The sequence below is a fragment of the Perognathus longimembris genome, chromosome 11 (assembly GCF_023159225.1).
Source record: "Perognathus longimembris pacificus isolate PPM17 chromosome 11, ASM2315922v1, whole genome shotgun sequence".
NCBI lineage: Eukaryota > Metazoa > Chordata > Mammalia > Rodentia > Heteromyidae > Perognathus > Perognathus longimembris.
Genome location: NC_063171.1, coordinates 51,398,998 through 51,424,269, shown reverse-complemented (window position 1 = coordinate 51,424,269; position 25,272 = coordinate 51,398,998). Strand labels below are relative to the sequence as shown.

Genomic DNA, 25,272 nt, shown 5'->3' with positions numbered 1-25,272 from the left:
AAAGAAGCCAGCTCCTCTGTATTTACCAATACCTCTGGAATTTTTCCAGCATTCCATGTTATTACAACTCCCAAGCTAGCACACCTCACAGAACTATGCAACCCCAATTTGGGTGTGAGAAAGGAAAAATTTGATGCAATCAGACAGTGTGCAAACCTGCACAGGACACAGCTCAGCTTTCATATGGACTTTTGTCATTTTCTTCAGGGCAACTAAAAACATAGATGCAGTAGGACAGGTGAGACAGAAAGTAGCTCTGCAAATGTCTTCTCTGATGTCACCTTTAACAAAACAGCAGAAAGGAAGTGATGTTTTGGTTTGAGTTTGGAGGGGTATTATTTCCCCCTGGTAGAAACAGTCTAAGACTTAATTTCCCTGGTTGACTGCTGTTATTATCTGGCAGTACTGGTTTGTATTTTAGGGTGTGTGTGTGTGTGTGTGTGTGTGTGTGTGTGTGTGTGTGTGTGTGTGTGTGTGTGCTGTTATTATCTGGCAGTACTGGTTTGTATTTTAGGGTGTGTGTGTGTGTGTGTGTGTGTGTGTGTGTGTGTGTACGTGCACGCCAGTCCTGGTGTTTGAACTCAGGGCCTAGGTGCTGTCCCAGAGTTTTATCTGCTCAAGTCTAGTGTTCTACTACTTGAGCCACAGCTCCACTTCTGGCTTTTTTTTTTTTTTCTCGATGTTTAGTGGACATAAAAGTCTCACAGACTTTCCTACTGAGGCTGGCTTCGAACCATGATCTTCAGGGCTCAGCCTCCTGAGTAGCTAGGATTACAAGCGTGAACCTGGGGTTTTGACCATGCTTGCTTGGCTTGCTTTTCAGCTGGTACTCTACCATTTGAGTCACACATCCAGCTGATTACTTGCTGGTTATTCGTTGCTGGTTATTTTGCTACTGGATAACAAGTAGCAAAGCACTGACACCCTCATTTATTTTGGAGATAATCTCAAGGACTTTTCTGCCCCAGCTGACTTTGAACCATGATCCTCCAGATCTCAGGCTCCGGAGTTGTTGGTTTGTTTGGGGTTGGGTTTTTTGTTTGTTTGTTTTGTTTTGTTTTCTGAGAGTTTCACCATGTTGCCTCCAAGTACTGTGCTCAACTGCCTTGCAGAACATAGCAGAGACTATCAACTTTAAAGCTATATAACACTCAAAGCATATCCACACAGCAAGCTGCTTTTAGCCAAATGCCTTTTTGCAAGGTGTAAAACCCAAGTCTCAACTATGGTTGCTAAAGATAATGAGAAGACAACAAAAGCTTTCAAACGCAAACTGTACATGTTTCCCAATATTTCCTCCCTTCCGTCAAGCACACTCAGTGGTGCAACAGAAAATTATCCATGGGAACTCTTTCCAACTTTCCTATGCACTAGGTAAATGGCCTTTTAAATCTTTTCTTTGTGCCAAGAAATATGGGGCTTGACCCTTAACTTCAGGGCCTGGGAGCTGTCCGGGGTGCCACTCAAGGCTAGCGCTCTACCACTTTGAGCCACAGCTCCACTGCCATCTTTTTGGAGGTTAATTAAAGCTAAGAGCCTCACAGGCTTTCCTGCTTGGGCTGGCTTTGAACCACAATCCTCAGATTTCAGTCTCTTGAGTAGCTAGGATCACAGGTGTGAGCCACCAGCACCTGGCTTCAAAGCTTTTACATAGATAACATTTAAAATGAGATGGAAGAGACTGCTGTGATATTTCTCCCAGTGACAGTGATGGCTGTTGACACCACCGGACAAGCTCTCCCTGTAGATGGAGCCACTGCAAGTCTTTCAGCCCCCAAATAACACCAGCGTCATCCACAGTGGTCAGGAAATACAAACTCAGCCTCACTTCATTTCCTCTCACTTAACACACAGTTCCTTGTGAATTCCTTCACCTGGCCTCTCAGCCCCTTAGCTCATTTCAAGGAAGTTATCATAGACCAACACAAAGGCAAAGGACACAAATGGCAACAAAGGAGGTGACAGGTAAGTGATAAAAATGAGCCCTCCTCAGACTCAGCAACATAGAAAGGGCAGTCCAAAATCTGTTGGGGCAATTCCATAGTATCTCCCATCATCTGTGTAAGGAGGCAGGAAATAAATTATTTAGAAATATGTCCCATCCATAATGGTCAACATAACAAAAGTGCTCTTGAGAGTCAAAGGCTCCATTAGCTGGAACCCATGCTCCCCCAACTCCCACCACCTGAGGGTGACTCTCTGTCACATATTGTTCTAAGAAGCAAGCCAGCTGTGTAAACTATCAAAGACAGTCATTTTTAACTTGGATATGGTAAGGATAATATTTTGAAAAATTTACCCAGGTTATTGTTTTTTAAAAAAATCATTTCCCTACAACTGCTATGGAGATTTACTGCCCTGAGTTTGCTAGAGACATGATTTTCTCACAGGACACAAGTTTTCTGTTTTGTTTTGTTTTGTTTTTCTCACCTCACTGAACGTTTTCTCTTTTGGCATTCAGAATGTCTTGGATATGTGTGGATAAAATTATATGCTGTCTAGTATTTGCTTTAAAATATTATGGAGGGTGAGTTCAACCTCCCAATGCAAGAAAGAAAGAGGGAAAGGGGGGAGAGAGAGGGAGAGGGAGAGAAAGAGAGGAGGGGGGGAGAGAGGGGAGGGAAGGAAAAGTCACAGTGACTTAGGTTGTGGAATGCTAGAGCCAATCATAGGCAGAAACCAGAACAGGAAGTCTCTGAAGGTGTTAGAGTACTGGGGAAGTAGCAAAGTCCTGACACCCTCATTTATCAAGCAGGCACAATGCGGCACTCTAAGAACTACCTCCACAGGCCAGTGGAGGGCTTACTCCCATTACCCCATCCAAGTGATTAGAAGCTATGATCTGATGATAGAAAAGCAACAATGCCAAAGCAAGCCTCCACATTCTACGAGGAAGGGCTGGCTGTGACATACCGCGTGCAATGCACCTTTGCTCACACACAGTGGACGTTATTCAGATCTAGCAAAGACAGACCCTGAGGCTGGGACTCAAGTTCAGCCCAAGGTCACTCAATCCAGAAGTTCTATAAGGAAGTAGAGTCTCAGTCCAGTCACAGCATGCTCCAGTCTCTCTCTCTCTCTCTCTCTCTCTCTCTCTCTCTCTCTCTCTCTCTCTCTCTCTCTCTCGCCTCAGTGGCTTTCCATCTCCTGAAATGCTCTGTGTGAAACACACAGCATATCACATAAAACCTCTTCTTAAGAAGAAAACAAAAAAACAAAAAACCACACAATCACAAAAGTCACTGGAAAGCTGTCACAGGCCGGGCATATGGCTCAAAGCAAAAAAAAAAAAAAAACTCACTGAAGGTAAACACACCTGGAAACTCGCTTTGCCTTCCTTCAGAAATGTATGACTGGAGGGCCAGAAGGAGGAAAGAAAGGGGCTCTGGGTGAGAGGCCATGGCTGCCTGTGACCTCTCTCAGCAAAGTTTTCCACACCTCCCTTTCCCATTTCCTTCCTGCCCATGCCTGACTGTGTTCCCTCATGGGCCCACCAGGGCTCTCGGATGGGAGGATTCATCCGTGTCACTTCCTATGCAAACAGAGAGCAGTGACCAAGGGACTCTGCCAGCACTGAGAGAGGGTGGGTCTGAGCATCCAGCCCAGTTCCTCCCAACAACAAGCCATGGCTCAAAAGCTGCCTCGCTTTCTTCCTTCCTAACTCAGAGAAAACGGTACATCAAACATGAAGATCATATGAGTGTCTTTTATTTCAGATTTAGGGTTCTTGTTGTTTATTTCAGATTTTGGAATACACCAAGTGTATAACTATCTTGGGGGATTGAACCCAAAGTCTAAACACAAAATTCACTTGTTTCCTATACAAGTATAGGCACAGCCTGAAGTTTGTTTTATATCACACTGAGTAATTTCATGCGTGATATAAAACTTCTTGGTATGCAATTATTCATTTGTTGCATTACATTACACTAGTACTTTAAGTTTGGGACCAATGATTGCTGGCACTTAGTATCATTTCTGTGTTGTTATTATTGTAGGTTATTTTGCTGAGTCTTATAGGAAATACAAAGATTTCTAAGCTTCTCCACCCAATGACTTTCAACAAGCCAATAGTTATGTGGTAGAGAATTTTTTGAGATCAAAAAGATATCCATCATAAGGAGACAAAAACACAAGAGGAGAACAAGTAGCTACAGGTCTGGGTGAGTTGGCAGCGTGACAGAGTGGGTTTCAGACCTGTGGCCACTCAGGTGAGTCAGGAAGAAAAGCAAGCGGGTTCCACAATGAAATAATGCAATCATTGCTCTAGCGCCAGGAGGCTGGATCATGCAGAGAAAGAACGAAACAGGTATGAACTAGCGTCAGCTGTTAAAGAGCCTCACAAGCCCAACTGATGTAATCCAATGTTCATTAGGAATGGGGACAACGAAGATTCTCAACAGAGATGGTCATGCTATTCCCCTGCTCCTCCAGGGAGACAACATATATGCACACACATGGCAGCCCCATCACAAGTGGCCTTTCTTCTCTCTGTCCCCAACCTTGTAAGACACACACTCCACACTTCTTGAGTGAGTACTTGGAACAACTTAAGTTACACAAAGTAGCACTCAATGACATTGCAGAGAACAGCCTGGGTACCTCAAGCAGGGGGTTGTTAAGTTAGGCTATTAGCATACTATCATCCCTGTGTTGCCACTGAAGACCTCAAAACAAAGACTGCCTGACTGAGTATTGAGAAAGTCTTGGGCACTGGAGATGACAAGCGAAGTTGGGACCTCTCTGGGGCTTTCTTTGTTCATCTCTCTGGGGTATGAGCACGCTGGGAAAAGGGCAAATGTCAACTGCTCAGGTTTTTCAAGTGGGGCTCTTAGCTCTTGAACACTGAAAAACCTTAGTACGCACAATCTGAAGCAGTTCGTATCTAATAAATACAGCAAATACGACACAGAGTAAACCAAACTCAAGAGGGTCACTCCTCTGTTTGTGATAAGGATTTTCAACTTCTCCGGAAATATTTCCTATTTAGGAAATTCTTTCCACATAAGCCAAGAAATCCCTGGGAATATAAAACGTGTTATCTGTTTTGCACTTGGACTGTAAGGGGGATGGGGGGCAGGAGCCAACAAATCTTTCACACCGATTTTGGAATCTGAAATCCCTCTGTGCTAAAATGAACATGTACTATATTCAGCAAAAGTTGGGGACATTTTCATTGGAGATAAAAGCAGCGAATCGGGGGCTGGGGATATGGCCTAGTTAGTGGCAAGAGTGCTTGCCTCATATACATGAGGCCCTGGGTTCAATTCCCCAGCACCACATATACAGAAAGCGGCCAGAAGTGGCGCTGTGGCTCAAGTGGCAGAGTGCTAGCCTTGAGCAAAAAGAAGCCAGGGACAGTGCTCAGGCCCTGAGCCCAAGCCCCAGGACTGGCAAAAAAAAAAAAAAAAAAGAAGTGAATCTTCACGATTACACATAGGTTTATCACAGCAAGTGCTGGCCATGGCAGAGGGTGATAAATGCTGGCAGCCTCAGGATCCAGAGCAGGCTATACTCTTCGGCATCGCCATGACACGCGGGGACTAGGCAGTTCTAACCAAATGGTTAAATCTACACTGGCTCTGAGTAACTTCCAGGACTTTTAAAGTAGGAGAAAAGCTTCAGAGTAATACGTAAGGGGAACCAGTCATCTCTGTATTCCACCTTCAGACTGATGGGTAGGTGAACAGAGGAGAAACCTCTATCCTATTTTTATACAGTCTTTGGATTGTTAGTGTTGTATTTTTTTATTAAAAAATAAATTTAAAGCCCACTTACCATGTGCTCCTTCTAAATATTATATGTAAGCTGGGCACACCGACGGCTCATGCCTATAATCCTAGCTATTGGGGAGGCTGAGATCTGAGGATTGCAGTTCAAAGCCAGCCCAGGCAGCAAAGTCTGTGAGACTCTCCCATAAACTACTCAGAAAAAGCCTGAACGGGTGCTGTGGCTCATGTGGTAGAGCACTAGCCTTGAGCAAAAGAAGCTCAGAAAAAAAGCTCAGAGCCAGCACCCAAGCACACAGTTCGAGCCCTAGGACAGAAAAAAAAAAAAAAATACATGTAAGAAAATTTGGAGAAATTATTTCTTAGTTATACAATGTAACAGCTGTTATTTGTCATTTAATAGAATTTCAGTAATTACTATGTGTCAAGAACGGTGCTAATGACTTTTCCATGCGTTATCTCATGGAATCCTCACAATCCTGACTTACAGATGAGCTAACTGAGGTGACGCAATCTGGCGAATTTCCAGGATGGCAAATGACGGATTAGCTCCCAAGCTCAGTCACTCCAGGTTCTGTTACACTGGAAAATGGGCAGTTACCACATATACCACTCACAGTAACAGTATTTATAACATTCTCTCATTGCCCAATGGAAAAATGTAAAATAAGAGCAACTGGGCATCACACAATACCTTTCCAAAATCAAAATGGATGGAAACTACTTGCAGGAGTTTTCATTCTTTTGAATTATCAGTGCTAGAAATGTCCGATTTTTTCCTAATTTTACCAGAAAATTCTAATAACAGTTCATGTTTTCTAATTATAAATTCACTGTAAAAGAAAAAAACCTGCAAATTTATTGAAAACTAAAGGAAAAACCTAAAATTATCAGTATGTCACCAGCCACAGATCAATGTTAAAATTTTGGCATACTTTGTCCACTTCTTTTACTTAAGCATATGTTTAATTCATCTGAAAAGGACTGTAGTAATAGGTATATTTTCACTAACTGTAATTAGGTATTATTTACCATACAAATGAAAAAAAAACCAATAATCATTTTAAGTGGATACATAACATTCTACTACATATATCACAATAATTATTTTCTACTGTTGAAATGTTAAGTCCATTTTGATTTTTACTAATGTTCAAAAAAACTGACCATACTTTCTGTTTTGGGATTGAACCTGTTGCCCTAGATATGCTAAGCAAGACCTTTACTATCAGCTCTGGAGTAGATCCTCTCTGGAGTAGACTCTTATGAACACTTACCAAGTCAAAAGGTAAGGATTCACAAGTTTATTGCATGCCTCTAACTATCTCGCCAATTCCTCTCAAGTATTCTGCTATGACTTTCATTTCTTGCTCTGTAAAATAAAGGTAATAGGACAAAGGAAAAAGAAAGCACAGAATGGGTCCTAAAGATTTACTAGGTTAACTAAATCCTTAAGTCTGCCTATTACTTTCATCCAGTCAATAATTAGAAATTTGAAGCTACAAGCAAATAGATGGCTGAGCTTAAGGGGTAAGATGAAGATTTTTTCCACCTATTTTTTAGGTTAAAAAAATCCTTTCAAATCAATAAGCAAAGACAAACACAGATGCTAAAAGCCCCATGTTTGATGGAATAAGGATTTCAGAAACCCCACACTGCAAAATAAAATCTAGAAAGGAAAGCCAGGCAGAGCAAGCTAAGTGGGTCTCCACAAACTTCACTTTTAGAGACACAAGGCACCAGGAATTTTTTTGTTTTGGAGGGAAGTGGGTAAGTTGTGGGTGAGGACCTGAGAATATGAGAACTGTTTGAATGTCTTTATTAGGAAGTTTGATTCCTCCTGGTGTAAGTAAGAACAGGAACTGACAGGGCCCCCAAGGGTCTGTCTTCAGGGGCAACAAAGGTGGGGAGCTGAAATTATAAGCCAAGGCTGGATCATGTCAACTAGTTACATGAGAGATAATTCCAGCTATAGCTGGAGGTGTGTGGGCAAACTTGGATGTTCAAGGAAAATCAAGCAAATGAAAAGGCAAGGTATTTACTAACTCAAGGGAGGAAAACAAAACAGAAATGTGCTCAAAAAAGAAAATATCTAAATGCTATACTTGACTTAGCAGTAAACAGTACTTATATATTCATACTGAATAGAAAGCATTGATGGGATCTAACCAGAATTCTGCCCATTACATGGGAGGGTTGGTGGAGGGAAAGATGGAGCACAAATGTGCTTAGACTGGGTTTCACCCACCTCCACCAATGCCACCCTAGCAAGCATTGGTGTTTCCTGGTTATATTCAGAAAACAGTAAGTGAACCTCCTGTCTCTCCAAGGGGCAGGGGCCTGCCACAAGACAAGGCATCATAAAGAACCCCTGAACAAGGATGGGTCTCAGGATGGGAAGGCTCTTCTTCAAGGCCTCCAAGTCAACATGCTATAGAATCCTTGCAACAAGGAAAAGAGGAAGAACACTGGGTTCAAGTTCAGGCATTCTGTGATAGCCCTGGTTCCCGGGGCAAGGCTTCATTGAACATGAAACTCTTCATGGGATTGATGTAAATAGTTAAACAGAGAGCCAATGGACACTGAGCTGGCAAAGTTGGACCCAGGGAGAAATCAAAACTGGTAACTAATGTAGACCTACATTTACCCACTTGTAACACTGCCAAGATGGACAGCTTGTGCTCTGAGCCTAACCCATGAAGAGGAACAACTTGGGGACTGAAGACAGCCAATCAGCCAATCAGGTTTCAGTGAGCCCCTGAGCATAGACATCTATACAGGCTGTCATCATGATGGTCAGTATTTTGGGCAAGGATTGTCAATGAGTACAATTAGTAAGTGTTTATATACCAACCACACCCTACCTGTACCAATAACCTTAGTTACCATTTCTGGAGCATTTGGTCCATACTTTCTAATTTTTTACACACACACACACACATACTCTCTCTCTCTCACACACACACACACACATACACACACTATACACCACAGTAGTGATCACAGGGCTCATATTGATATTATACTAGAGGACAATAAACCAAAGCATGCTGAAGTTCCTAGAAGTTTCCATAGTGAACTGGCCATCCCAATTTTTACATCTGGCTTATGTCTGAACATCTGGGAAAGCTGACCCAATGTCAGCTGGTCTGGGTACACCAACCTGCCTATATTAAGTGGATTTTCAGCTTACATGCTGCAGATAACATAAGAAAACAGTTGTAAACACTGTATGGAGAGATAATATGTTGAGCAGTAACTTTGAAAGATTACAGATCAAGCCCAGTACAATCAAGCCGGGAGCCAGTGACTCATGTCTGTAATTGTCAGGAGGGTCACAGTTTGAAGCCAGCTTTGGCAGAAAAGTCTATGAGACCCTTATCTCCAATGAATTACCAAAAAGCCAGAAGTGGAGGTATGGCTCAAGTGGTAGAGCTCCAGCCTTGAGCAAAAAAGCTTATGGGACAGTGCCTAGGCACTAGGAGGAAAAAATATAACAGATCCACTGGCTAGATGGTGACAGCCCTTCTTTAAAAGTACCAAAAGGGCATACATTTTCAATCCTAGAACTTGAGAGAGAAGAGGTAGAGCAGGAGTATCTTGAGTTCCATGCTAGTCTGGGCTATACAACAAGATAGAAGAAGGGAAGGAGAGGGGAGGGAAGAGGAAGGGAAAGAAAAGTTGAGTAGAGAGGGATTCACTATTCTTGTGGTGTTGTTTGGGTCAAGGGATGCATCTCAGAAGATGAAGAGAAGCCCTGTAGAATGACCTTCTAGAGAGGCTGCACCTACCTCCAATAGTTCAGCCATCTAAAGAAGAAGAGACACAGAACAGAGCTGAGGTGCTGCCCCCATTCACTCCATACTCTTCACCCTTAAACCACTACTGTGGTGAATGACACAGGAAAACAAGCAAGTGATCTACATACACAAGAGCATCTCCTCTCACAGTCTCCTCAGCCCAGTCTTTTGCTACCATGGGAAGACATCAAAATCCCTATGCTGTCACTGAGCCAGAGCCTACTCTGAATGATATCTGGTGATACGAGAAAGCCCTTTATGAAGTAGTCCAAGCCAACCTAAATACTGATGAGGAGGGAGAATAGTGAGAATAAGGATGGAGGTTAAGGATGCAGCTTCAATGCACTGAGCACCTTTACTATATCAAGCACTGTGCTAAACAGTTGTCATAAAACTCTCAGAAGAATTCTCTGAGATTTGTGTATTATTCACCTTCATATTACAGATACAGCTGAGACTTTACTCAGGGACATAAAGTATCAGAACCTAGCCGAAAGCATATACCCCACCTCTACCATGACCACCACCACACACATGCCTGCCCTTCCCCCAGCTGCACAAAGGATAGAGACATACTATACCATATCTGTTCTGCAAGCCTTTGAGTATTAGTGCCTGGGAAAGGTCCTACTTTCCCATCCTTATCCAGCCTTTCCCACCTTGCCTTGCAGAACTCCTTGGGTTACCTGTGCAGGGACTATTTTAGACTGCCTCTCTCAAAGATCTGATGCTGCTTCTGGTTGTCTCAGCCCTGGGGATGGACCCCCTTCTTCTCACTGCACTTTGCCAATCAGTTATGAACTACTCAAGGACATGGACCATTTTGTATTCAGTTTGGGTCTCCAAAGCTTAGAGGGGTATTGAGTTCATTGCTCATATAAAATCACCCATATTGGGTGGTCGAGCAAATGAATGAGAAATGGAAACTGAAGCTACAGGCTTATCCCAGGACAGCCTTGGGGAACAGAGATGTCCGAATCCCAGTCCTGAGTTCATCTCTTATTAACATGAAGTATTTATTTAAACTTCACCAAGCAAACAGAGAGTGTCTCATCTATGAAATAAAAGCTAACATTGGTAGCCATTGCTCTCCTGACTGTTTAGGTTTAGCAGCTTTGCCCAGCCAGAAGCATAAAGTAGGTGCAAATAACTGTAAGCTACTGGTCATAATGTAGGTCAAACACCAAGCATCTGGTACCCAGCTCCTTTATCCCCTGTAAGCTCAAAGGGCAGAGCAAATGTAATGCCTCTTTCTATGGTGTGGCTATGGGGTAGCGGAATTACCTTGACCAATCCAAGTTTCTTCCAGAGGTAAACATTTAAAAGATACTTTTAGGTTTTTCTATAAAGTGATGAAGGGAAAAATAATTTGTCACATAAGCTTGAATTTAACTTTTTTTTTTTTTTTGGCCAGTCCTGGGCCTTGGACTCAGGGCCTAAGCACTGTCCCTGGATTCTTCCCGCTCAAGGCTAGCACTCTGCCACCTTAGCCACAGCGCCCCTTCTGGCCGTTTTCCATATATGTGGTGCTGGGGAATCAAACCAAGAGCTTCATGTGTAAGAGGCAAGCACTCTTGACACTAGGCCATATTCCCAGCCCCTGAATTTAACTTTTAAGCGGGCATTTCCCTGGAAACAGATGATGGAGCTCAGAATACAGCAGTTGTCACTCAGACATTTGCCTTTGAGAAAGTGCTACCATTAACTATTACTTTACCTACTAAATCACAGTAAAGCTAGAATGTTCAGAACCTTTCTTTCATGTCACATTCACCCGAATACTTTGGCTTTATACAAGAAAGCATTGTTTACTGTATATGTGCAAGTAAGAATAAATGAAAGATTATCAGAATTCACAGTTATATTTATACTGCTTTAAGAAAGATGCCAGGCGTGGCAGTGTATACCTATAATCCCAGCTACTTGGAGGCAAAGACAGAAGACCAAAACAAACAAACAAAAAATTATTGAGAACTTAAACAGGTAAATGGGCCAGGCACCAGTGGCTCACCCCTGTAATCCTAGCTATTCAGGGGACTGAGAACTGAAGACTGTGATTGGAAGCCAAGCTTCTTATCTCCAATTAACCACCAAAAACCCAGAAGTGGAGCTACAGCACAAGTAGTAGAGCACAAGCCTGGCCTTGGTGGGGCTATGCCTTATTCTGGGCTCATTTCTGTCTCTCTTTTTCACTCTGTTTCCTGGCTACCACGATGTGAGCAGTTTTGCTCCAATATATCCTTCTGCCATGATGCTATGCCTCACTACAGGCCAGAAAGAATTGGGCCAAGCAACAATGGACTGAAACCTCTGAAACTATGAACCCAAATAAACCTTCCTACAGGAATTTTCTCATAGCAATTTTTAAAAAAAGAAGTAACAACACAGAGGAACAGTCATTCTACACCTTGACAAGATTCAATATAAAAGAGGAGTAAAGTATAACCTGCAATGGTTAACTGCAAATCATCTTCAGCCCAAGTAAAGTGAAGAAAATTGAAACCCCTGGAATCCTCTCGCTAAACTCAAGTAATTATGGCTCAGAGATCATTTAACATTCAAATTACTTCCAATTAAGACACACTGAGAATTCTGAGCCATCATGAGTGAAAGATGCTTTTTCTGTTTTTACCCCTCTCAGAAGGAGATAGAAACACAGTAGTTATGCATTATAGTGGCAAAAAAAATAAAATCTAAAGACATTACAATGGTTAAGAGCTTGGACTGTGAAGAAAAAGAATCCTGAATGTGAGTATTAATTTTGACTTCCAAATAACTGTTAAATCTCAGCAAACTTCTCAATCTCCCTGAGTCTGTTTCCTCTCCTGTAAGATAAAAATCGTAATAACAGAGTCACAGGGCGACTAAAAGGATTAGAGAAAATGCGTGTAAAGCAGCCATCAGAGTACCTGGCCCACAAATACTGCCTCATGAAATTAACTGCTAATTAAAGCTATTACAATTAGGTGAAAAGTAGTTGCTTTTTTTTAAAAGCCAACCCTCAAAGAATAGGAGATGTGAACAGTGATTCTAAGATCCATTTTTTTTTTCAGTATCTCTAGAAAAATATATCACTGAGGTAAAGAATCAGAACGGGACAGAAAAATCTGCAGTAAAGCAATGGCATCTAAATAAGAAATAATGTAGCTTTAATTTAGACAGCACTTCGAGTTAAAATGGTCAAGAAACAAGCTGTTCTGTATAGTTACATGCTAGCTTAATGTATTTTTTTCACACCAACCAATAAACACCACTTCATGTTTCTTAGTTTCTAAACACAAAAATAAAAGTCTCCTGCCACTTCTAGATCTGGGCTTACAACATGCTCAGTAATTTTCCATTTCAGCCTTGTGCTCGAAGATTTAGAAATGTACTTCAGTTCTTAACCAAAATATTTATGCTCTGCAGTATTTATTGCTCCTGCGTAATGAAACTCCAGAGAACAGATGAGAAAGGTATCCAAGAGGAAATGTGCAAAGTGTCCTGGAGCAGAAGGTCAAGGTCAACCTGTGGAACATACCTCACAACTAGAACAGGATAGCACTGTTAACAGAGTTCACTTAGCCCCACCCTGCCACCAAAGCCCAGGTCATTACCCGGACAGAGAAGTCCAACGCCACACACAAAACACACAAACGACCCTCACAGATCCCAAAAACTCCTACAGGAAACCAGTTATTACCTGTCCACTCCCAAAACTTCAAGTAGATTTGCAACTTGTTGGTTTTCCATCTTTGTATAAAGCAAAGTTTTCTTGCTCCTAGATGGTTCTCTAACATTTGAGCCTTCATCCTGGCCTTTGGCTAGCTAACTGGAGGCAGAGTTCCAGATGTTTCTGCCTTACCTGGCCTCAAACCTCAATCCTCAGCTCTCAGCCTCTTGCGTAGCTAGGATTATAGGCATGAGCCATGGGTTTACCAAGCTACTATAGTTTTTTAAGTTAAGCTGTCAAAGTGTTCAAAAAGTTGTTCTACTTATTTCTAGTTTAAGTACACATCTTTTTTTAAAAAAAAAAAAACTGCCTATGAGACAAGTTCTCAAAAGACAATACTCCTGGGGCTGGGAGTATGGCCTAGTGGCAAAGAGTGCTTGCCTCGTATACATGAAGCCCTGGGTTCGATTCCCCAGCACCACATATATGGAAAACGGCCAGGAGGGGCGCTGTGGCTCAGGTGGCAGAGTGCTAGCCTTGAGCGGGAAGAAGCCAGGGACAGTGCTCAGGCCCTGAGTCCAAGCCCCAGGACTGGCAAAAAAAAAAAAAAAGACAATACTCAGTTTTATGCCTCAAATACAGAAAAGCTGTTCATATGACAGGAAACTCAACTTGAAAAGCCACTGCATTTCCTACAGGAACTTGAGCCCTGGCAATACAGCTCTCCTGGTGACATGGCTATCCCAGGCACCAAGAGGGGAAAAGTAAGCAGTTCTACCTCCATGGGGGCATTTTCTCATTCTTCACAACAATCACTAGTCTAATTTATTTACTGATTCTAATGTCTCAAGAGAGACAAAGTTCCCAGTGGAGCCCTTCCTCAAATAAGTAACATACACCCCAGGCTCCTGCCTATATTGTTGACCTATTAGTGCCAATTATCAAAGACAATGGCAAAATAACCTTAGCAACCTAGGAAAAGGTAGACTCATATCACAGATCCCCACTTACAGGGGAGCCAGAGGTGTAACCCTGTCCTGTCCTAGCCAGTGCTCTCATCTTCTCTACACTACCCCCATTCAATCCAAGCTTGGTTCAAATGCCCTGGTTTGCTGCTCTTTCACAGGACTTAGATTCAACTTCCTACTTGAGAGCTTCGTAAGAGCCATGGCATCCTTTTCACAACAAAGAAGAAAACCATTGACACTCTTCCTCCAACCCCACTCAGTAAAAGACCATGCTTATGGTTTCCAGTACAACTAGTTCACCAAGTACAGGGCGGAAATCATCAATAAGTACAACATGCTATGCTTTCAGAGTCACTGAAAGGCAGACAGAAGAAATCAATTGACCACAGCTCTCACCAGATGTTAATGGCTAGAAGGAATGTGGCTATTACATATGGGGATAAAGAGCATAATTTGTTACAGCCAATCTTCTTCAAGTATACATGAAATCTGCCCTGGCCTACTAGCATTTGTGGAACATATGGAGCCTCAGTTCCTTCATCATTACTACAAAGAAAGGGCAGCTGGATTCGGAAGGATGGCTGTGAGTATTAAAGGAAGGATTTGAAAACAGCTGGTCCTTGGCAATTATTCACTACTGTTAGAAACTATGTACAATCTTGACAATAAAAAGAATCAGCATGCTCAGTAAGAGCTCAAGGAAGCTAAATATGGTGAAGATAAAATGCATTCTAAGTTGATAGGCCCTGCAGTTCTAAGTCAACACCAAAGTTCAAGAAATAATGGGACCAATAAATTCATCAAGCAGATAGAATTGGGTAAAAATGTCAAACGCATCTCTCCACATTTGTGTAATAGCATAGCACAACAGAGATTAAGCCATGGAAGAGCCGGTGAAACACAGAACACTAGGTCAACAAAATTATTACAGAAATTCCATGAATAAGTCTATCGATGCTGTTAGTCAACCCCTTATATGTCTTATATCTGTTGAGTTCCCTCCTCATCTTATGACTTAAAGAGCTCAGTAAACACTTGTTAAGCAAGCAAACTGGAATCACCAGGTGTCCTAGAGACAAAAATTAACTGAAATCCATTTTTCCATGTCATAAGCATGGTTATTTATAAGAGTTCTATTTCTAGCCATTTTATGAGGTTTGATTGACAAGTTTACAGGTTTTATGTGTGGGCCTAGACTCCAGAGTTCTCTAAATACCCTTTTCCTCAACAGGTGACCATTAACTTTGCATTCCCTGCAAAAAAAAAAAATATTGGGATCTCTTATTCTACTATCTTGTTGGTTCCAGGAAGAGTGGTTTGGAACAAGTCTGGCCTGGGATTTAGGGGCACAGAGAACTGCTTTCAACACAGCTATGTCCTTTGCTAGCCCCCCCAAAATGTGTACATTTTTATAAAGCTGTTTTACGTGTGCCAAACAAGTCCCAATGTCCTATAGTGAAGTTCAGAGTGGTAATGATTACATAAGAAAAATAAATACATATAGTGCCTTAAACAGTAGTAGGCGTTGGAAAGTAACAGTAACATTAAAGTAAGCATTTTCATTACTGAGAGAAATTAAGGAGAGGAGCGGAGTATGACGACTAGGCATGCCTCTATTCTGGCACTCCAGGGGGCCGAGAGAGACAGAGAGAGATGAGTTAAAGGACAGTGAGTTCAAGGCTAGCCTGGGCTACATAGTGAGATTCTGTACCTCCTTAAAAAAAAAAAGAAAAAAAGTTAAGGGGAAATAATTTTTAATTTAAGCTATGAAAGAAATGTTAAAATTTTTAAAGAAACTTACAGATAACTCAATTATATTAATAATGTTCCAAGCCAGGCGCTGGTGGCTCAAGCCTGTAATCCTAGCTACTCAGAAAGCTGAGATGTAAGGATCTCAGTTGTTCAAAGCCAGCCCAGGCAGGAAAGTCTGTGAGACTCTTAGCTACAATTAACCCCCAGAAAAATGGAAATGGTGCTTTGGCTCAAAGTGGTAGAACATTCGCCTTGAGCAATAAGGCTCAGGGACAGTGCCCAGGCCTGGAGTTCAAGCCACATGACCAACAAACACACGCAAAAAAGTTTCATAATAAAATAAAGCACAATAACATTAAAAATAGTATCACAGAAGATATATACATAGAGGCTGGGGATATGGCCTAGTGGCAAGAGTGCCTGCCTCATATACATGAGGCCCTGGGTTCGATTCCCCAGCACCACATATACAGAAAATGGCCAGAAGTGGCGCTGTAGCTCAAGTGGCAGAGTGCTAGCCTTGAGCAAAAAGAAGCCAGGGACAGTGCTCAGACCCTGAGTCCAAGCCCCAGGACTGACCAAAAAAAAAAAAAAGATATAAACATAGAAAAGGGAAATCAATGTCATTACATATGTCAATTATTAGCATAGGGAATAACCAGATTCCCCTCCATTTTTAAAAAGGATAGAATAAATAAAAAGTTGTTGCTCAAAACTTTATTTTCAGAGCTGGGGATATGGCCTAGTGGCAAGAGCACTTGCCTCGTATACATGAAGCCCTGGGTTCGATTCCCCATCACCACGTATACAGAAAATGGCCACAGGTGGCACTGTGGCTCAGGTGGCAGAGTGCTAGCCTTGAGCAAAAAGAAGCCAGGGACAGTGCTCAGGCCCTGAGTCCAAGGCCTAGGACTGGCAACAACAACAACAAAAAAATTATTTTCAAGAAAACTACCAGTTTTGTCAAATATTTGCATAAATGAATTAAAAGGCACACAAAGCATCTCATAAGAAAATTTCAACCAAAAAGACAAAAACCCGACGAATAGAAGCATTTCAATTTTAAAATTCAAATAGTGAGGGGCTGGGGATATAGCCTAGTGGCAAGAGTGCCTGCCTCGGATACACGAGGCCCTAGGTTCGATTCCCCAGCACCACATATACAGAAAACGGCCAGAAGCGGCGCTGTGGCTCAAGTGGCAGAGTGCTAGCCTTGAGCGGGAAGAAGCCAGGGACAGTGCTCAGGCCCTGAGTCCAAGGCCCAGAACTGGCAAAAAAAAAAAAAAATTCAAATAGTGAAAAGTGTATTTCATGTCCTTAGAAAAATCTTACCACTCAATGTAAATTCAAATACAACTTTAGAAAAATCTATCACAAAATGTAAATTTCAATGCAATTTTGTTTAAAATGAACAATATCACGAATCACAAAGTACAACTGTAAAAAAAAAAAGCAATAAAATAGATTGTAAATGCCTAGCTTATTTAGTGACTTTTTTTTTTTTTTTTTTTGCCAGTCCTGGGGCTTGGACTCAGGGCCTGAGCACTGTCCCTGGCTTCTTTTTGCTCAAGGCTAGCACTATGCCACTTGAGCCACAGCACCACTTCTGGCCATTTTCTATATATGTGGTGCTGGGGAATCGAACCCAGGGCCTCATGTATATGAGGCAGGCACTCTTGCCACTAGGCCATATCCCCAGCCCTTTAGTGATTATTTTTGCAGATACTAAATACTTCCTATGAACTCATTAAATTTTCAAGACTAGCTATCTAATGGTATATAAAAAGTAATGTGTTATAGATATGTTTTGAGCATGAAAGCTAGAGTGAGGAGAAGCATTGACTTCTTTAGCCAATGTGTGCTAGTCAGCTCTCCTTTGCTATAAGACAAACAATTGTAAGCAGGAGGCGTGTTTTTGTTTGTGACTTGTAGTTTCAGAGCTTTTGATCCTCAATGGATTGGTTCTATTGTTTTTAGAGTCAGAGCATCCTGGCAGGCAGTACCTGATGGAAAGCAAAGCCCCTCCCCTAGTGACATCTGGGAACCAAGAAGGGGAAGAGGGGCGAGGCCTACCTTTCCCCTTCAAGGGCACATCACAATGACCTCACTTCCTGCCACCAGGCTCCACTTCCTCCTAAAGTCTCCACTCCCTCCCAACAGTACCAGTCAAAGCTATGTGTGTATGTGCACATGTGCGTGCACACACATATACATGTTCATGCTTGCCAGTACTTGGGCTTAAACTTAGGGCCCAGGCACCGTCCCATAGTTTTGGGGCTTAAGGCTAGTGCCCAACCACCTGACCCACAACTCTACTTCTGGCTTTGAGTGGTTAATTAAAAGATAAGAGTCTCATAGACTTTCTTGCCTGGGCAAGAAATCCACAGATCTCAGCTTCCTGTGTAGCTAGGAAGACAGGTGTGAGGCAGTGGCAACAGACCAAAAATGTGAATTTTTTAAACCTAGTTTGTAGTAAGCAAGAAATACTGCAACGGGAACTAGTCCGTGTGCAATAGCTTTATAATGAACTCCTAGGGGCATAAATGGAAGTCAAGAGGGGAGTAGAGGAGACAGAGATAGGTAAGAATGAGACTCTTGAGAGACAGACACAGACAGGCCCACATATCCTTTGCCTGGACTACAAACACTGACGATCAAGAAGGGAAACTAAGGCCAACTAGATCAGTGATTAAGAGAAAAGGCAACTAGATAGTTGGAAGAGGAGGAAATCCTGAACATCATTTAAGACACTTCAGAACTGGCAATAACTAACTTTCAGCCAACATTGTTTTTTTTTTCTTAAATAAATACAAAGATTATTTCTAAGACGTGTGTATATATATATGTGTGTGTGTGTGTATATATGTATGTGTGTGTATATGTGTGTGTGTGTGTGTGTGTGCCAAACACACCAAATGCTTTACATTTAATAAATGGTCAACCTGAAACTCCATCTTCTCAGGGCTGGCAGCCTGCCAGGTGACCATTGCTTGTTAGCCAGGGACACAGTCTAGGAGTCATGGGGTCACAGACCACTGTGCCCAGCCCCAAGCAGGCCCCTAGAATCTCTTGGCTCCCTTCATTTACTTTGTGTTTTTTGTCTTCTCTCCATTCCAGATGAGTTCCCAACCCAAGAATGTCACACTGTCAGATGCAGCACAGCACGAAAAGGACACATCTGCTAGCAAGAGCACTATTTCTGTGTTTCAAAGAAAAAAATAGTTCCATTTTATATGTGTCTCTCAAAATACACAGCTGCCTTCAGGTTTAATAATACCAATTTGGTTGCAATCATTCTACTAGCATCTCAAAGATGGCAAACTATGCATGGATAGCACCAGCTTTTTCCGCAATAAATGAATACTAAAGCTTCCAAGAGATGCAAATTTTACTTGAAAAAAAAAGGCTTCCTGGTCTCACATACTTAAAATAAGCTTAAAAAGGTAAATAGGCTTAGTAAAATGGTGAGGGATGGTTAACCATTATTCACTCAGAGCAGTTGGTTTCACAGAAGATTAGCTGCGTGTCTGGCACATTGCAGGGCTTAACCATTAACCAACTGCTAACAATACCCTACAATCCTTCCCAGACTTTCCCTACAAACCAGAAAGGCAGGAATGCCTTGCAGGAGTTTCTAAGGCTGTGAGTGGGGTAACCTTGCCTGGGTGCTTGAGAAGGGCATCTTTGAGCCATCTATGAGCCCAGAACTCAATCTCTTTAAGTGAATAGGGAATTTTCTTTAAGAGACATGCACAACACCTTGTAACTCTGAAACTAAAAGTCAGTCACCAACAGAGTTGAAAGTTACTCTCTTCTAGCACTGGGGGATTTGATTCATTGATTGCTTGATTGATTTGGTCACAATGGTGGGACTCAAACAGGAATTCACATATACTAAGCAAATATCTACCACCAAGCTACACCTCTAGCCCCCAGATTTGATGATTTTTAGACACCTATGTGTTGGATGAACTGCTTGAGACTCTCTCCAATGTTTGCATTTAGATGTGTCTAAATTGTGGCCAGCACATGGGAGGTACACTTTAGAAAGATGAGCTAAAAGGCCAGGGTTCTCTTCTTCATATTAGGCTAGCTGGATAACCTCTTGCATCTTTGAACAAGAATACACTCATCTTGAAGAGATACACACACCCATACACATACAAGTAATAAAAATACACATTTTTACAACTCATAGAAACTCACAGATTTAGAGCTACTAGATGGTAAAGCATTAAAAAAAAAAAAAAGGCCAGTAAAACTACACATGAAAAGACATTCAACCATACAAATCATCAAGGAAATGGAAATGGAAGCTAGAATGAGTTAGCACTCAAAAATCACAGGGTGTGCTGGTAAGAATATGGAGAAACTGGAACTCTTCTACAGTGCCACTGCTATTTAAAAAAACAACAACAACAACAGTATGGCACTTCCTGAACACATTAAAAACAGAAATTACTTTAAGACTTAGACATTCCCCATCTGAGTATTTATCCAAAAGTATTGAAAACAAGGTCTCAAAAGATATTTGGGCATTGGGTACCAGTGGCTCACAGCTGTAATCTGAGCTAATCAAGAAGCTGTGATCTGAGGAATTCTTTGGAACCAAGGATCATATTGAATTGACTTAGGAACCCCAGGTGGCCTCTGACTATCTGAATGTTCCCAGGCTACAAATTCTAAGGCAATATGCATAGTCAATATATAGCCCTGGGGGGTAAAATGAACTGTGTGAGGTCCTCAAACAGGATAAGGCGCCCCCACTTAAAAAGGCAATAAACCTAAGTGTATCAAGCCCTCAAGCTCCCTGCAGACACAGGCTGAAGTGATCTGAATTGAAAATATACCTCGATTTACCTCCTGTCCGCTTAAGACCACTCACTCACCATCCACAGTTTTCCAATGAAACCAAGGGAGTTTATTCCCTGAGTCTAGTCACTCAAAGGAACCTTAAGCTTTAATACAGTCCCAGGCTGGTGGAGCTGATCAGACACATCTCAAGGTAGTTAAGCCCCATGTAGCCCAACCTTTCCTCCCTTAGGTCAAGTCTTCACCCCATGACTTCAGCTCAAAGCACTTTGTAAATGCCCACAGAAGCAAAGACTTCACAGAAATAAGAAGGCCTATTGAGTGAAGCAGAGAGGGTGTGGACCAGAACAAGTGCTGCTCCAGGCCTGAGAAGAGGTCACAAGCTAAGCAGAGGCCCTCCTAACCCTCTGTAGTCTCCAGGGAGCTCCTGTCCTCCAGCTCACAACCAGCAAGCCACCAGCTCTTCATTACCCCAGGAGTGTCTGAGAACAAGTTTTCCTCACCATTTCTTCTAACTTAATAATGCAGCAACACAACCCAGAGCATGACATCCATTCCATGCCTTGTGAGCCATCAATGCTCCAGAGTTCAGCAGAAAGATCTACACGGATACACACACACACACACACACACACACACACACACCCCTTTCCTTTCAGGAATGATAAGGTACTAAAGAGTTTATGTACCACTTAATGAGATTTATAAAAACTGACTTCAATGCACTGTTAATCTCCTCAAAGGTATTTCAATCTGTGTCTCTATAGAGTGCTATCTCACTGCCCTTGACAAAGCTGCCTCTGGCAAAATACAACATTTCCTGGCCAAACTGCAATGGAGTGGATACTATCACTAGGCCTCCTCCTCCATCTGTATCTCAGGAAGAGTGTGTATGTGACTTCTCAAAGTAGCTTGTACTATCTGGGTATAAGTCTCCTGAGCCCCTTTTCCAAAAACATAAAAGCAGAGAGTTCACCTCCACCTCGAGTTAGATGTGCCCCCTTCAGTACCAACCCAACTCCTTCAAGTCTCAGGTGACCTCCCTGCATGTGCAGAGCTGATGGGAGCCCAGACTCCAGGGAAGAACAGCATTTGCTCCCTCGTTCACACACACACACACACACACACACACACACACACATCACCACTGAAGACAGTACTGAAAGAGTAGGAACGATTTTCATATGACGTCTTCTATTTTGTTTTTACTACAAATGGTTAAAGAGGGCAGGTATGCACACACATACGCTGAAAAGCAATTCGCAACTTCTTCAACACACAAAACCTTTGCAAGGGTGGCAGTGACCAGCAATAGACACTGCTAGAACTTGCTTGAAAAAGCCATTACTGAATATATGCCAGGCAGATACGACATTTGCCACGAAGCTGGCATTCTGGTGACACAGATGGTTTGCGAAGATAGGCTGCCGGTTTCGGCAGGAAATCATTCTTGCCAGATTAGCAACAGAGCAAAACAAACACAAAGTGTGGTTCGGTAAACTGTGTTTGAAGTTACCTATTCCTGGGCTGGGGGAATAGCCTAGTGGCAAGAGTGCCTGCCTCGGATACACGAGGCCCTAGGTTCGATTCCCCAGCACCACATATACAGAAAACGGCCAGAAGCGGCGCTGTGGCTCAAGTGGCAGAGTGCTAGCCTTGAGCGGGAAGAAGCCAGGGACAGTGCTCAGGCCCTGAGTCCAAGGCCCAGGACTGGCCAAAAAAAAAAAAAAAAAAAAAAAAAAAAAAAAAAAATGAAGTTACCTATTCCTAAAAGTTTACCTAAGCAATACATAGATATTACTACTGGCACTGTAAATATTTATTTTTCTTGGGAACAGACTCAAAGAAAATAGAAAGGGCAGCCGATATATGAAAACACCGGACTAACCTTGCTACAAAGAGAGCACAAAAACCAAACCAATGCAGAGAGATATGTAGGTAACTAAGTGTCACATCAGGAACACTCTCATCTTTCCCAACAAAGAAGTCACACGCATTCACATCCTGGCTTGACGGCCATCCTCACTTTCCACCTCACCCTCCTCACCTTGAGCACCAGTCACAATGCCCCTAGATTCCTGAATATATGGTCAACTTTTGAAGGCATCCCTTTGCCTGTCTCCTTTTGACTCCTTTCCCTCTACCCTCCTGGACATATTCTTTCTCACATTCCCACCAAATATGCCCTATTCACTCTTCCCACCTTACCATACATACTTACCTCTCTCTCCTGCCAACCAGGCAAATGCCATCAGTCCCAGAGCCTCACAATGTTGTGTTCTAATCACTTATACAGCACTCCTCTACTCTACCTGTCCACCTACTCGTACCTTAAGAGCACTGTGCCTTCTGCGTGCCCTCCATTGATCTGCTAGCACCACAGATGCAAGAAAAAAAAAATCCTCCTAATGTATTAAGATGTGTGGTTCTATTGCACACAGAGACCTCAAGCCTGAAAAGCTGCTTCGGATGCTTCAGTGACATTGTGTGGTTTGGGATTTGCTAAAATTGACCAAGGTGACTTGATGGCACCTCAGTTCAGCCCTTATTATGTAGCACCTCAGGTACTAGAGGCACAGAGAAAGCATCAGAAGAAGTCTGGAATCATACCTACCATGCCAACTCCCTACACTTATACCAAGAGCTGTGACTTATGGCCCCTAGGGGTGATTATCTATGTCATGCTGTGTGGATATGCTCCTTTTTATTCCAAACACCACAGCCGGACCATCCCAAAGGATATGAGGGAAAAGAACATAACAGGCAGTTTTGAATTCCCAGAAGAAGAGGGGAGCCAGATCTCAGAGATGGCTAAAGATGTCCAAAGATGTTGTGAGAAAGCTCCTAAAGGTCAAACCAGAGGAAAGATTCACCGGGGATGGAGTCTGGCTCAGCTCATCTGAAGCCTAGATAACTCACTATATCCTCTGCTCAGCTGATGATGGATAAGACTGGAATACAGCAGGTTCAGGCAGCACAGCTGGCCAACCTGAGAAACCAGGATCTGAATGTCAGCCTCAAACCACTGCACTCGGTGAACAGCCTCATTCTAAAGAAGAAGTTTACTAGGAACCAAGCCAAAGGACGGTGTTTATATCCATGACCATGAGAATGGAGCTGAGGATTCAAATGATGCCTTGGAAAAGCTTCAAGATGTGATCGCTCTATGTATCCTCCCCCAGGCTGGTAAAGGAGAGAATGAAAATGGGAAGCTGAATGAAGTTGTAATGCAAGAGATCTAGAAGTATAACCGGGAAAGCCAACACCTACGGGATACCCTGCAAAGCTTCAGCTGGAATGGCCACGGACTCACAAAGTAGGTCAACTCAAACGGGCAGAAACTGTGAAGCAAGTAGGAGAAGAACAAACCATTTCCTATGAACCCCGATAGTAACAGCCTCAAACTTGTTGTTTTTTTTAAAGAATTTTCAAAAGCATTCCTTCATGTATAAAGTCATTCTTATTTAAGTTAATAAATTGTAATTTCATTTCCCCAACCCCCCTCCCCCAAAAAACGTGTGGTTCTCTCTTCATCGCTGAAATTCTTGCATCAAACACATAACAGTCTTCCATGGAGAAGAAAGAACCTTCCTCAAGTATGTCCCAACCTACCATCAAATGAGTGGAAGATCAAGCCACAAGTCAAAAGGAGATGCTAAAGAGTCTAGCTATGTATACATGATCACGTAAAATGATGCTAAACGAAAGGAACTCCAGGTTAAGGAAACAAGTGGTTTATCACTGTTGTTATTTTCAAATACTATGTGAAATTATTCCTTTTTCTTTTCTTTTTCCTCCCTATGGTTTTAGCCCCTGTTGTCACTATATTTGATTTGGGTACCCTGGGTATTGTATATACGTTTATCTGAATTAGGGAAGGGAAAGAGAACATCAAAATGGTGAGACAAAGGGTAAAAGGTAAACCAGTGCAACAGCAATACTTACAAGACAGTATGCTGTAAGCCAACTGTACAGCTCAGGGTAGGGGGGGAATTGGGAGAAGAGGGAAAGTGGGATAAAAATGAGGGAAGTAACAAGTTTGGCAAGAAATGTATTCAACTACCTTACATATATAACTATAACCCCTCTGTACATCCGCTTCATAAAAAAAAAGTCTGTCACCAAGTCAGCTCATCAAACTTAGCAGAGCGAATGCGGAAGAACAGATAAAGTAGGAAATATCACTCCACCTCCGGCACCCAAATATCCTACCATAGTACCAACAGAAGGCCATAAAAGAAAATATGAAAAACAAAACAAAACAAAGTGAAAACATGTCTTTCTTACAACATAGAAAGAACAAAACAAAACAGAAGTGGGGGGAAGGGGAAGAGGAAGTACTTAAAGTATAAAAAGTATATACAGGGCTGGGAATGTGGCTTAGCAGTAGAGTGCTTGCCTAGCATGCAAGAAGCCCTGCGTTCAATTCCTCAGTACCACATAAACAGAAAAGGCTAGAAGTGGCATTGTGGCCCAAATGGTAGAGTGCTTGCCTTGAGCAAAAGAAGCTCAGGGACAGTGCCCAGTCCCCAGCCCCAGGACTGGCCAAAAAAAAAAAA

At 42.3% G+C, this 25,272-nt stretch overlaps 1 protein-coding gene and 1 pseudogene across 1 annotated transcript in view; one reads left to right on the top strand and one right to left on the bottom strand.

Moving 5' to 3' along the window:
• Ptpn14 (protein tyrosine phosphatase non-receptor type 14) overlaps positions 1-25,272 on the bottom strand; it is a 144,256-nt gene that overhangs the window by 96,499 nt on the left and 22,485 nt on the right. The window lies entirely within an intron of this gene.
• On the top strand, positions 22,822-24,182 carry LOC125359135 (annotated as a pseudogene).